This window comes from Sorex fumeus, unplaced genomic scaffold, assembly GCF_029834395.1.
Source record: "Sorex fumeus unplaced genomic scaffold, SorFum_2.1 ptg000008l, whole genome shotgun sequence".
NCBI lineage: Eukaryota > Metazoa > Chordata > Mammalia > Eulipotyphla > Soricidae > Sorex > Sorex fumeus.
Genome location: NW_026606065.1, coordinates 41,957,581 through 41,972,300, shown reverse-complemented (window position 1 = coordinate 41,972,300; position 14,720 = coordinate 41,957,581).

Here is a 14,720-nt window from a genome sequence, read left to right as displayed (position 1 = left end):
TAAACAAGCAAGACTTAAAATAATCTGGAATACATATTAAGTAAAGGTAAAGGCCCTCCCGTTGATCATCGATTTGCTCGAGCGGGCCCAGTAACGTCTCCATTGGAGACTTTGTTGTTACTGTGTCTGGAATACATATTATTTGGAATATATGGAAAATACATACTTCCTTAAAGGAGATAAACATATGTATCAATGGACTATGAAAAGTTCTCTACATCACTTGTCATTGTCAGGGAAATGCAAATAAAAATAATGAAATATAAAATAACAATTTACACCACTGAGAATAAAATATATCCAAACAAAATTAGGAACAACCAGTGCATCTAGGAGTTTGGGGAGAATATAACCTTACTGACAGTCAAAATATTATCTGCTTAAACCTCTATGGGAAATAGAAATTGATCCTAAAATAACAATGATGTTTTTGTAGAACTTACTATTTATCATCTATCCAAAATAATCAAAACAATTAATATATTTGTGTTTGTCTATTCATTGCAGTAATTCACAAGATGTGGAAATGACTTGAGTACCCAAGAACAGATGGTTGTATCAAGAAGTTGTGGTACTTAGATGCAGTGGAATACTACTCAGCTAAAAGATGAAATTCTTCATTTTACTGTTATGTGGATAGAACTGTAGGGTATCATATTGAATAAAACTCTTGACTAAAAATAGATTGACAAATATTAAATGTACTGTCTCATAGGTTTATTATAAAGAAATAAAAGTAGATAAAAATAACCAAAGATAACAGAATCTAAGAATTGGTCTATAGAACTGAATTTGCTAGGGCGGGGAGATGAGAAATATTATCTCTAAACAGCTTTAAATCCAGCAATCTATTTAATCAACTGGTGTGAATTTTTCCAAGTTGTACTTGCAAACAAAAATTAAAAAAAAAGTATTTTTTTCTTCCTAGTAGAAAACTTGACTATTTTATTCAAAGCATTGGTAGTAATTCAATGTAAGTGAGCATTGTCAAATTGCTTTTGAGAAGGAAGTAGACATTATACTTCCAATTTACATGGATAACCCTGAAGACCCAAGCTCAGAAATCAGTTTTATTCATTAGAAGTTGTCTATTCAGCAGGTGGTCTGGGATTCACTTGGAGTCATTTCCTTCACTGGTGAAGCACATGCTGTTATGTTTACAGCCTTCATCAAGACATGAAAAGTAATTGTGTTCTTCACAGACTCTTTCTTTAACATAGAGTAAATGAGCCTAATTTCATTTAAAAGAAATCCACAGAAATGTGATAGTAAACAAATGTTCACTAAAATGTATACTTCTGTTTCATCATGTTTGTTTCTCACTCTGTGACTTACATTTGACTGGTTTTATAAGGGAATATAACTGGTGGGTTCATGCTTTTTTCATAAAGGGAAGAAAATAACTCTCTCTGAGTAGCTCCATATGAAAAAATTCCCTAAGCCAGCTCTGAATCTTGAAGTCCATAATTGAATAAAGCACAGAGTGAGTCATGTGTGGAAATGGAGAACATTCACACTCAGGCCATTTTTTTTTATTATTCTCTTACAATCTGTGATTGCCATGTTTGAATATATTAGCCTTACCAACAGCGTGGGTAGTTATGATGCTCTAGTCTGCTAATTCTAGCTCTGTAAGTAATTAAACTTATTAAAACCCCAAAAGCCTGAGAATAGGGAAAATGTTACCCTCTTAAACTAAGATTTTTGGGGCTGAGTGATAGCACAGAGGGTAGGATGTTTGCCTTGTATGAGGCCTACCAGGGTTCAGTTCCCAGCATCCCATATGGTCCCCTGAGCACCGCCAGGAGTAATTCCTGAGTGCATGAGCCAGAAGTAATCTCTATGCATTGCCGGATGTGACCCAAAAAGCCAAAAGCCAAAAGTCAAAAAAAAAAAATAAATCCTAAGATTTTACCTCAAAGCAACAGTGAGGTATCATCTTACACCACCAAAACTGGCACACATTTTTAATAAGAACAGGAACAACCAGTGCTGGTGCGGATGTGGGAAGAAAGGGACTCTCATTCACTGTTTGTGGGAATGCCAATTGATCCAGTCTATTTGGAAAACAAAATGGTCATTCCTCCAAAAACTAGAAATTGAGCTTCCATATGACCCAGTAATGCCACTCCTGGGAATATATCCCAGAGATGTAAAAAAATACAGTAAAAATGACATCTGCACTTGTATGTTTATTTCAACACAGTTTACAATAGCCAGAACCTGGAAAAACCTGAGTACCTGAGAACAGATGACTGATTGAAGAAACTCTGGTACATCTATACAATGGAATACTATGCAGCTGTTGGAAGAGATGAAATTTTGAAATTCACATATTAGTTGATGGGAATGGAGAGTAACATGCTAATGAAATTAGTCAGAAAGAGGACCAGACATAGAATGACTACTGCACTCATTTGTGGACTATAAAGTAGCATAATATGAGACTAACACCTAAGGACAGTAGAGAGAAGGGCCAAGAGGATCACACCAATACAGCCCCACGTGCTGAGGTAAAAGGCATTTGGGACCAAGAAGGAACTGCTAATTAAATGATGATTGGAGGGATCGCTCAGGATGGGAGATGTGAGCTAAAAGTAGACTGAGGATCAAACATGATGACCTGTTAGTATCTGTATCGCAAAACATAATGTCCCAAATTTGAGAGAGAGTAAGGATTATATCTGCCACAGAGGCAGGGAATGGGGTGGCGTGGGGATGATGGTGGGAGTCTTAGTGAAAAATGTGCACTGGTGTAATGATGGGTGCTTGAGCATTGTTAGACTGACATGCGATCATGCAAGTTTGTGGCTGTATTTCATGGTGATCCAATACAAATTATTTAAAAAATAAATAAACAAACAAACAAAGATTTTACCTTTCATGAATACTTCTTCAAATTCTTAAAAGTCACAAAATATTTTTAAAAGTACAAAATATTTTTTATAATAATGAAAACATTCTTATTAGGGAATAAGGAAAGCTCCAAAGTGAAGGAAATGTTTACTAATCAGAAAGTGACATATTTCTATATATTTCTACTAAGGGTTATTAATAAAGTGAGTAATAATTCAAAGGTAATAGCAGAAATCTTGAGAAAAACAAAATTAACATTATTCTGCTTTCTTCATACAAATAATCACTTAATCACTTAACTTCCCGTTAGTCGAAGATTTGCTTGAGCGGGCGCCAGTAACGTCTCCATTTGTCCCTGTCGTATGCTAGTGTAGCCCAATGGCATCTGTTCGCTCCGGGAACATAAAGGGCCTCAAACCGATCGTTCATGATCTTGACGAAGTCTGATCATCTGGTAGGTGGGCGGCCACGCGGTCTTTTGACATCCCGTGGAATCCAGTCGGTAATAGCTCTAGTCCAGCGGTTGTCTTTAAATCTCATGGGCTGGAGCGATAGCACAGCGGGTAGGGCGTTCGCCTTACAAGCGGCCAACATGGCTGACCCGTGTTCGATTCCTCTGCCCCTCTCGGAGAGCCCGGCAAGCTACCGAGAGTATTCGATATGCCAGACACAGTAACAACAAAGTCTCCAATGGAGACGTTACTGGGCCCGCTCGAGCAAATCGACGATCAACCGGAGGGCCTTTACCTTTACCTTACATGACCAGTCCATCTGATTTTCGACACCTTGGCAAATGAGACAGCGTCCCTGATTCTTGATGGTCGACAAATGTCGGAACTCCGGATTCTTTCTCTCATTTGAGTGAAACGTGATATTCCAAGCATAACTCTTTCTATTCTTCTTTGGGAGACCTGAATAGTGTTCTCATCCTGTTTCTGTAGGGCCCAGGTCTCTAAGGCATATGTTATTGCAGGAAGAACAGGGGAATCAAAGAGATGTGCCCGGAGCCAGAGGTTCTTCGTCCTCTTAGCTATTTCTTCGACGTATTTGAAGGAGTTCCAAGTTGCTCTCTTCCTCCTGCGCAGCTCGGGTGCCAGGTCATTTGTCATGTTGACCTCTCAACCTAGGTACACATAGCTGTTGCATTCGGAGATGGTCGTTCCATTGAGAGCGAATGGGGCATCAGGAACGAGGCTGTTTCTCATAAACATTGTCTTCGTAAGATTCAGCTGTAGTCCTACCTTTTCACACTCATGGTCAAAGTCGGCCAGCATTTGTGCCGCTTGGCTGATGTTTGGTGTTATTAAAACAATGTCATCAGCAAAGCGGAGGTGGTGTAGTTGCCGACCATCTATCTTCACTCCCATTCCTTCCCATTCCAGTTGTCGCATGATGTTCTTGAGGTTGGCACTGAAGAGTTTCGGTGAAATGGTATCACCCTGCTGCACCCCTCTCTTGACATCAACGATCACTTCTTTGTAGAATGGTGAGATCCTGGTAGTGAATCCGTAATACAGCTCACGGAGGATATTGATGTATTGGGCTTGAATGCCCTGATTGGCTAGGGCTTCAATGACCGCTTCCATCTCAACAGAATCAAAGGCCTTCTTTAAATCAATGAACGTTAAACAGAGCGGCATCTTGAACTCCCCAGAAACCTCAATGAACTTGGTTATCGTGTGGATATGGTCGATGGTGCTGAATCCTTTGCGGAACCCGGCTTGCTCGCATGGTTGTCCTTCATCTAGTGTTCTGCCAATCCAATTTAGGATGACTCTAGTGAACAACTTGTAGATGACAGACAATAGGCAGATCGGGCGATAGTTGCCAATGTAATGGTTGTCTCCCTTCTTGAACAGTAGTAAGGTCCTGCTGGTTTTCCATTGGGATGGAACCTTGCATTCAGACAGGTAGCGAGTGAAGAGCTGAGCCAGTGTATTGATGAGTGCTGACGGCAGGTTCTTCAGGTGTTCAGGTCTGACCTTGTCTGGGCCGGGTGCTGTTTGTTTCTTTACCGATGAAATGGCGTGTCGGAATTCGGAAGGGAGAACGTTGGGAACGACATATCCATCCTGTGGAATTTGGTATATCGGCAAGTGGACATGGCTATCGAAGAGATTTGAGTAGAAGTCATGGATAATCTTCTCCATTGCCGTTCTGGAGGATGTGATGGATCCATCAGGACGTCGGAGGGCAGTCATCTTGGTCTTGTAGTTGGCGAAGAACAGGCGGGCGTTACGAATACTTTTCCCAGCTTCTGCCGCATCTACCAGTACTTCTGCTCTTCTCTCTTTGAGGTGTTCCTTGATCTCATCTCTGCATTGCTTTGCGAGCTCGGACGTTAGCTTGCGTTTGCCTGAGGCATGCGCCAAACCACGCTGGCGAATTAGCTCAAGAGTTTTCGAAGATAGGCGATTTTTTGTGGCTATCTCTCTCTTGGCGTTCCTCGCACATTCATGGAGGTGCTGAACCAGTTGATAGTATTCCTCGTCAATGTTGTCAACAATGGCATCTTCCCATGTTGCCACAATAGTACCAAAGAGTTCGCAGTTGGCGATCATTCTGGGAGTTCTCTTTTTTAACTTTGCAGCCCTTTCTCTCCGCTCTGTGAAGTAGAATTTTGCATGAAGGAGACGGTGGTCCGATCCCGTTCGAAATTTTGGGACAACAGCGACATCAGTCAGGCAAAACCGTCGATTGAATATGATGTGGTCTATTTCGTTGTGGAATCATCCACCGGGAAACTCCCATGTCCATCGTTTAGATTCTGCCTTCTGAAACTGAGAGTTACCATGAATGGTCTTGGTCGACATGATGAACTCAGACAGTCTCTCACCCTGTTCGTTCCATTCGAGGCCATGGGTCCCGAGGTGAAGTTAACACTACCTCCACTACCCAGCCGTCGCCACACTCCAGGACGCTCTCCGGACCCGCGTGGCCAGGAAGCGACACATCATAAGACACTAAATACCCATCTTCCTGAATTCTTGTACCGTATTTGATAGGGTTCCAATATGGTAACACCTACAAGGGTGATTAGAGGTCGCCCCAAACGCCTCTATCCCTCTCGGAAAGACTGGCAAGCTACCGAGAGTATTCTGCCCGCAAGGAAGAGCCTGGCAAGCTATCCGTTGTGTATTCTATATGCCAAAACCAGTAACTACAACTGGTCTCATTCACCTGACCCTGAAGGCTTCACCGACATGGCAGCACTGAGAAGGATGAGAAAGGAGAGGCCAACAAAATCTCAAGGCCGACCTAGGCTGCCACAATGAAGGAAGACAAAAATGATCGTCTGTACTTTCAATGCACGTACAGTAGCATCAGATGCATCCATCGAGGACCTGATGGTACAAGCGCGAATGATCAAGTACGACATCATTGGTCTGACCGAGACAAGAAGGCACGAATCTCACCATGCCGTTTTTGACACTGGAGAAGAATTGTTCCTCAGAACATACGATAAAAGATGTGTTGGAGGCATCGGTGTCCTTGTCAACACAAACTTGGCCAAGAGCATTGATTCATTCGAATGCCTAACAACCTGAATCGGACGTTTACATTTGAATAGATGTGGCTCACTGCCTGCAGTTTCTATCTTCGTTGTCTACGCACCAACATCTCATTATGATGAAAGAGAAATCGAGAAGTTCTACGTGGAGCTAGAGAAGTTCTATAAAGAAGACCACACTTTCTACAAGATCATTGTGGGTGATTTTAATGCCAAGATAGGACTGAGAAGATCAGCTGAAGAACTTCATGCAAATAAACAACTCCAAAAATATCAATAATAATCCCCTCAAATTTATGTTTAAATCTAATTTGTTATGTATTTTGTTATTGTTCATCAAGGAATTATATACAGATATAATATTTGCATACACAGAAGTACATTTTCATGCAATTATCTTTGCTCTAATAATGAAATACTATCTTGGCTGAATATACTTCTGTATACATTTTTCAGCAATAGCACAGCGGATAGGGCATTTGCCTTGCACATGGCCGACCGGGTTTGATACCTCCATCTCTCTTGAAGAGCACGGTGGCAGGCTACTGAGAGTATCCAGCCCACATGGCAGAGCCTGGCAAGCTCCCTGTGACTAATTTGATATGCCCAAAACAGTAACAAAAAGCCTCACAATGGAGATGTTACTGGTACCCACTCGAACAAATTGATGAACAAAGGAGAGTGCTACAGTGCTACACATTTTTTATTTTTATTTATTTAATTTTTTTTTTGCTTTTTGGGTCACACCCGGTGATGCTCAGGGGTTACTCCTGGCTTTGCACTCAGGAATTACTCCTGGCGGTACCCGGGGGATGCTGGGAATGGAACCCAGGTCGGCCACATGCAAGGCAAATGCCCTACCCTCTGTTCTATTGCTCCAGCCCCCTAGACATTTTTTAAATGAGCGTACAATTTTGTTTTTTGGAAGGATCACTTGTGGCTATGTACAGGGCTTATTCATGGCTCTGTGCTCAGTGATCATTCCCTGTGGTACTTGTGAAACTGTATATGAGGCAGGGGAGAAAACCAGGTTCAGCAATGTGTAAGGCAAGTGCTCTAACCCCTGTGACACATTTCTAGCCTCGATTTAAAATAATCCGGATGTCATTTCATTTTATCTCTGCTTCTTACCATCAATCCTTTAGTCTTTAACTCTCTCCCTACAATATATCTACCCTTTTTTATGTATTTCATGAAGAAACTCAATGGGGCAATTTCAAAAATTGAATAAGTTTGTAGATGAGAAGAGGTGGTGGCCAAAGCCAACATCCTCATTTGGTGTACTACAATTAATTAAAACAAGGATGTAGACTGGTAGAATCACTGCTGTAGAAGTTCTTTACTTCAAACCCTAGGGCAAAAACTAATTGTGAGGCTGTTTCCAGAGCTCGGAAAAAATTTATGAGTCTCAGAGACCAACGTTAACCAAACTTTAAAGAGCAGAGGACACTTCTACTTCATTAGATGGATGTAAATGGAGAAGTATAGAGACCTCAGTCTGGGATGAAAAAAATAGGAAAAAGTAAAGTAAAGAAAAATATAATAACTCAACAAAAGAATAGCCTGGGGAATCAGGCAGGGGAAAATAGTACTGGTGTGGAGAAACATAGCGTCGAACCAGATAAGCCTGAAAAGCTGGAAATGCTGTGCTTACAAACATAGGGTCCTGGAGAGGGGAACAGAACTCTCTTTACTCACTGCTTCCCCTTCTCGCCCTTCAGGATGGTTACTGAGCATATCAAGTGCCTGGATTGCTCAGGTTTCCAAGACTTAGTGTTGGCTTATGGAGAAGAGAAATGCTGTCGCTGTAATAAACACAAACCAGGCCCCACTATACCATCACATTCTCAACAACATTTAGACTCTTTAATGACAAGCCCACCATTTTGACATAGCAATTGAGAATTAAAGGAGGGGGGGGAGCTTTAGTAGTTAGAGAAATATGAATCTTAAAATAAAAGGGAGGGATTAGAGTGATAGTACAGCAGGTAGGGTGTTTGCCTTACACGTAGCCGACCCAGATTCAATCTCTGGCAGCTCCTATGGTCCCCTAAGAACCACCAAGAGTAACTCCTGAGTGAAGATTCAGGAATAATCCCTGAACATTGTTGAGTGTGACCCCCCCACCAAAAAAATAAAAAAGAAAAAAAAAAGCTTTAAAATAGAATCAAAGTGACCCAGAGTGCTAGTACAGCAGGTAAGGTATTAACCTCGCACGTGCCCAGCCCGACTCCAATTCCTGACATTCTATGATTCCTCACACCTGCCAGGATTCTTGAGTTCAGAGTCAGGATTAAGTCAGGTCTGACCTCAAAACAAAACAAAATAATAAAATCAAATCAGAATCAAATAATTTATCAGAAATATATATGCTGAAAAAGTAAAATTAGTTTGACTCTCTAAGATATATCTGCAGGTAGATTAGAAGCAACAAGAGGAACTAAGGTACACAAGAAAAAATTAAATTTGGCATGTGGCAGCCCAAGATCTTAACAGAAAAAAGTAACCTAATATGAGAAAAACTTTTCAGAGTCCAACAACAAAGACATAGAACATCATGACTCACTATGTAGTAGAGTATCACTGTATCACTGTCATTCCACTGAGAGTTGAAGCAGTAGAGTATACAGAGCTGAAAAATAAAAGGAACTGAAAAAGGTCGGAAAAAAAATGTCTAAAGTTAGACCAAGGTCATGTGAAAACTTAGAAGAGCTAATCAAAGAGACACACATGACTTACTAAATGAATTAATAATGTCCAAAATAAAGTAACAGCAGAATGTAGAAAAATAATTTTGAAATAATAAAATATCAGAATCAGAATCTGAAAAGCTCAATAAAGGATTCTTAAAGGATTAGAGAAAATCCATAGAACTATGGATTCAGGATAAATCAAATTGAGGACTAAAGAAGTAGATATGAAGATAGCAATATGAAAATGATGAAGGTAGTAGAAAAGAAAAATATGAAGAATCTATGATAGTTTTCTACCTTCATGTGGAAAGATACTAGAAAATTGATTGCATGAGATAGAAAGAGGAATAAATTATTTAATAAAATGTAAGAAAAAACACTAAAACTTGGATATACATATCCCTGAAGCTATAAGGACACCTGGTTATTTATTTCTTTGCAGGGGTGCAGTGGTGACAAGTAATTCTCAGGAGGCTCCTGGGGACTCACCAGATATTTGTCATGCAAACCAGAAGTTCAATGTAAGGGCCCAAGAGTGCAAGGCTGTTCAAGTCTGCAGTTCCAGTGATCACCTGGCTCACAGTCCTGGTTTTTGTAGTCCCCAGAATCACACCTGAAAGTGCTCCAGGGGTGATACGTTGCAAGGAATCCAACTGGGGCCTATGGCATACTAGGCGGGGTCTTATCCCTGTCCATACTATGTTCCAGATCAGACATGGCTACTTAAATGAATAATCCCTACACAAGATGCACATGCATTACACGATAGAAAAATCTCTGGTATGAGGTAATATTTCTATTTTTTTAAAACTTTTTAACTGATGATGGTGATGCAGAGTATGATTTGTTATATGCCTGTTGATCATTTCTATTTCTTTTTTGAGCCAGTTTCTGAAGTGAATGTGGGGAGAAAGAGAACTACTGGTGGGACTGTTGGCTGGTCCAGACATTCTGGAAAACAAGATCACCATCACGATTACGATCACAACAATCCTGTTATTCGTCGATTGCCTTGAGCAGGCCCCAGTAATGTCTCCTTTGTCCTAGCCCTGAGATTTTTTTAAAAAGTGCCATATTCAAGCCTCTTTCAGTTAGGAGAATGAGACCCATCATTGTTACTGGTATTTGGCATATTGGATATGGCACGGGGAGTTTGCCAGACTCTGCCGTGTGGGCAGGTTACATTCAGTAGCAAGATGATCATCCCTAAAAGATCTGGGGATTGAGATTCCATTTGACCCAGCAGCTCCACTTCTTGGAATATACATCAAGGGTCCTAAAAAATGGAAAAAAGACATTTACACCCCTATGTTCCTTGCAGCACTATGCACAATAGCAAATATCTGTAAACAATCTAAAGACAGATGACTGGATAAAGAAACCATGGTACATATAAACAATGGAATATTATGCAACCATAAGAAAAGATTAAGTCATGAAAATTTCTGCCATATGAAGTGATCTGGAGAGTATCATGCTGAATGTAGTTAGTTAAAGGAAGAGATGGCAACACAGAATAATTTCTCTCTTCTGAAGGATAAAAAGAAAGATACTGGTGGAATAATGAATAACCAAAGTCAATGGAAATAGAGAATATGAGAAGTGGTATTCTGTAGGACATGGGGATAGGACAGGAAGGGAGAAATGGTGTAGAAAGAAGTGTCAAATTGAGAGGATGAAGGTGTACTAAAAGTGGTCAAGTTTTATGATATATATGAGCATCTTGTAGAAGCAACTGGTGAGAGGGAGTTCAAATGGGGTTTGGGGGGTGGCGCATTGGTGGAAGGAAATGAAAACTGGTGAAGGGATTTGTGTTGAAACAATAGATGCCTGAAACTTAATCTTTGTAGTTCAGAAGGAAAAGTAAGAAAAAAAGAAAGAAAGAATGGAAGGAAGGAAGGAAGGACGGAAGGAAGGAAGGAAGGAAGGAGAGAGAGAAAGAGAAAAAAGAAAAAGGAAAGAAGAAAGAAAGAAAGAAAGAAAGAAAGAAAGAAAGAAAGAAAAAGAAGGAAAATATTTGAAGGTGACAAAGATGAATTGTCAAGGGAGAGAGGAAACTTATGAATGTTCTTCATTTTTTTTTTATTCTGGCTCCTGAGCAAAATTCTGCAATATTGTCTTCATTATCAAATTTTTAAAATTAATACAGTTATGTATCACAAATGTGCGCATAATCCTTGCAGAAAATTTAGGTCTGCTTGCTTTACTTATGTCTCCAAACCTCTAGCCTCTATTATATTTTATGTCTTAACTAAAAAGTGCTAACCGACTTATTAAAGTTATACATAGTACTTAGTACTTACTGCACATTAGCATACAGTGGTAAATAGTTCAAATAAACTCACATGATCTCACATAGAAGACACAAGTGATAGATTTTATTTATTACAACTATATAGCACAGTGGGCAGGGTGTTTGCCTTGCATTCGAATCTGGGTTCGAATCCTCCATCCCTCTTGTAGAAACTGACAAGCTGCCGAGAATATCACACCCACACAAAAGAGCCTGGCAAGCTTCCTGTGGCGTATCCGATATGCCAAAAACACTAACAGCAAGTCTCACAATGGAAATATTACTGGTGCCCACTCCAGCAAATCGATGAATAACAGGAGGACAGTGATATATATATATATATATATATATATATATATATATATATGCCATCTGACCAGAAGTTTAAAAATTATATTTAAACCATTTGAACAGAACTTAATCCCTGAGAAAAAAACTAAAATGTCAAAGTTGATTTGTGAATAAATATTATGTCTATCTTAATAACATTTTTAACTCTGTAATGCATATGTTTGTAATAGAAAAAAAACCCAAATATTTAAAACTAATGCTGGAGCGATAGCGCAGCGGGTAGGGTGCTTTCCTTGCATGTGGCCTACCTTGCTGACCCAGGTTCAATTCCTCCGTCTCTCTCAGAGAGCCCGGCAAGTTACCAAGAATATCTCGCCTGCATGGCAAAGCGTGGCAAGCTACCTATGATGCATTCATTATGCCAAAGTAACAAGTCTCACAATGGAGATGTTACTGGGCAGGCTCCAGCAAATCAATGAACAATGAGAGGACAGTGATACAGTGTTACAATGCTGAAATATATCTAATGTATGTTTCTTCTCAAAATTCATCACTTATCTTTATTACACTTAATACAAAGGTGACACATCATAAGACACTCAATACCCATCTACCAAGATTACTCCACCATATTTGATAGGGTTCAAATATGGTTTGAACCATGGGAACACCTGCAAGGGCTATCAGAAGCCTCCCTAAAAGCTTCTATCCAGCTCAGAGAGCCTGGCAAGCTACTGAGAATATCCAGCCCACACGGCAGAGCCTGGCAAGCTGTTTGTGGCATACTCAATATGCCAAAACCAGTAAATACAATGGAACTCATTCCCCTGATCCGGAAAGAGCCACAAATATAGCAGCATTAAGAAGGATGAGGAAGGAGAGGCTGATAAAATCTCAAGACCAACTAGGCTGCCCAAATGAAGAAGGACAAAAATGATTGTCTGTACTTTCAATACACGTACGCTGGCATCAGATGCATCCATTGAGAGCCTGATGGTACAAGCATGAAAGATCAAGTACGACATCATTGGTCTGACCGAGACAAGAAGGCATCAATCACATCATACCGTTTTTGACAATGGAAAACTGTTTCTTGGAACATGTGACAAAAGAGGCGTCAGTGGTGTCAGGGTCCCTTCCAATATGAACTTGGCCATGAGCATTGATTCATTCGAATGCCTAGCAACCCGAATCTGATGATTACTCTTGAATAGATGTGGCTCACTGCGGGTAGTTTCTATCTTTGTTGTCAACGCACCAACATCGAGTTATGATGAAGGAGAACTTGAGAAGTTCTACACCTTCTGGAGAAGTTCTATAAGGAAGACCACACCTTCTACAAGATTATTGTCAGTCATTTTAGTGCCCAGATAGGACCGAGAAGATCAGCTGAAGAACTCCACATCGGGACCCATGACCTAGAATGAAACAAACAGGGTAAGAGACTGTCTGAGTTCATCATGGTGACCAAGACCAACAATGGTAAATCACAGTTCCAGAAGGCCAAATCTAAACATCGGACATGGGAGTCTCCCGGTGGACAGTTCCACAACAAAATTGACCACATCATATTCAATTGACAGTTTTGCTGGACCGATGTCACTGTTGTCCCAAAATTCCCAATGGGATGGGACCACCATAACCTTCATGCAAAATTCTACTTCACAGAGCGGGGAGAAAGAGCAGCAAAGTTTAAAAAGAGAACTCCCAGAATGACCACCAACTGGGAGCTCTTTGGGTCTATTGTGGCAACATGGGAATATGCCTTCATTGACAACACTGACGAGGAACACAATCGACTGCTTCAGCACCTCCACTATTATGGGAGGAACGCCGAGAGAGAGATAGCCACAAAAAGATGCCGGTCTTCGAAAACTCTTGAGCTCATTCTTCAGTGTGGCTTGGCGCAAGCCTCAGGAAACCACAAGCTAGTGTCCGAGCTCGCTAAACAGTGAAGAGAAGCAATCACGGAAGACCTAAAAGAGAAAAGAGCAGTAGTGCTGGCAGATACAGCAGAAGACAGATAATGCATTCACAATGACCACCTGTCCTTCGCCAACTACAAGACCAAGATGACTGCCTCTGACATCATGATGGATCTATCACATCTTCCAGAAGGGCAATGGAGAAGATTATCCATAACTTCTCAGATCTCTTCAATAGCCACATACACCTGTCCACATACCAAATGCCGCAGAATCGATATGTCATTCTCAATGTTTTCCCTTCCAAAATCTGACACATCATTTTGTCAGTAAAGAAGCAAACAACACCCAGCCCAGACAAATCAGACTCGAACACCTGAAGAACCTGCCGTCAGGACTCATCAATACACTGGCTTGGCTTTTCACATGCTACCTGTCTGAATGCATGGTTTCTTCCCAATGGAAAACCAGCAGGACTGTAGTATTGTAAAAGAAGGGAGAAATTCACGGTATTGGCAATTATCACCCGATCTGCCTGTTATCTGTCATCTGCAAGCTGTTCAATCAAGTCATTTTGAATAGCATTGGCAGAACACTAGATTAAGGAGAACCATGTGAGCAAGCCAGGTTCCGCAAAGGATTCAGCACCATTGACCACATCCACATGATAACCAAGCTCATTGAGGTTTCTAGGGAGTTCAAGATGCCGCTATGGCTAAGTTCATTGATTTAAAGAAGGCCTTTGATTCTGTTAAGACTGAAGCAGTAATCAAAGCCCTAGCCAAACAGGGCATTCAAACTAAATACATCAGTATTCTCTGTGAGCTCTATTACGGATTCACTATCAGGATCTCACCATTCTACAAGAAGAATGTCAAGAGAGGGGTTCAGCAGGGTGATACCATATCACCAAAACTCTTCAGTGCTACCCTTGAGAACATCAAGTGACAACTGGAATAGAAAGGAATGGGAGTGAATATAGACGGTCACAACTACACCACCTTCAATTCATTGATGCCATAGTTCTAAAAACATCAAACATTAGCCAAGCAGCACAAATGCTGGCCAACTTCGACCGTGAGTGTGGAAAGGTCAGACTACAGCTGAATATCATGAAGACAATGTTTATGAGAAACACTCTCGTTCCTGAC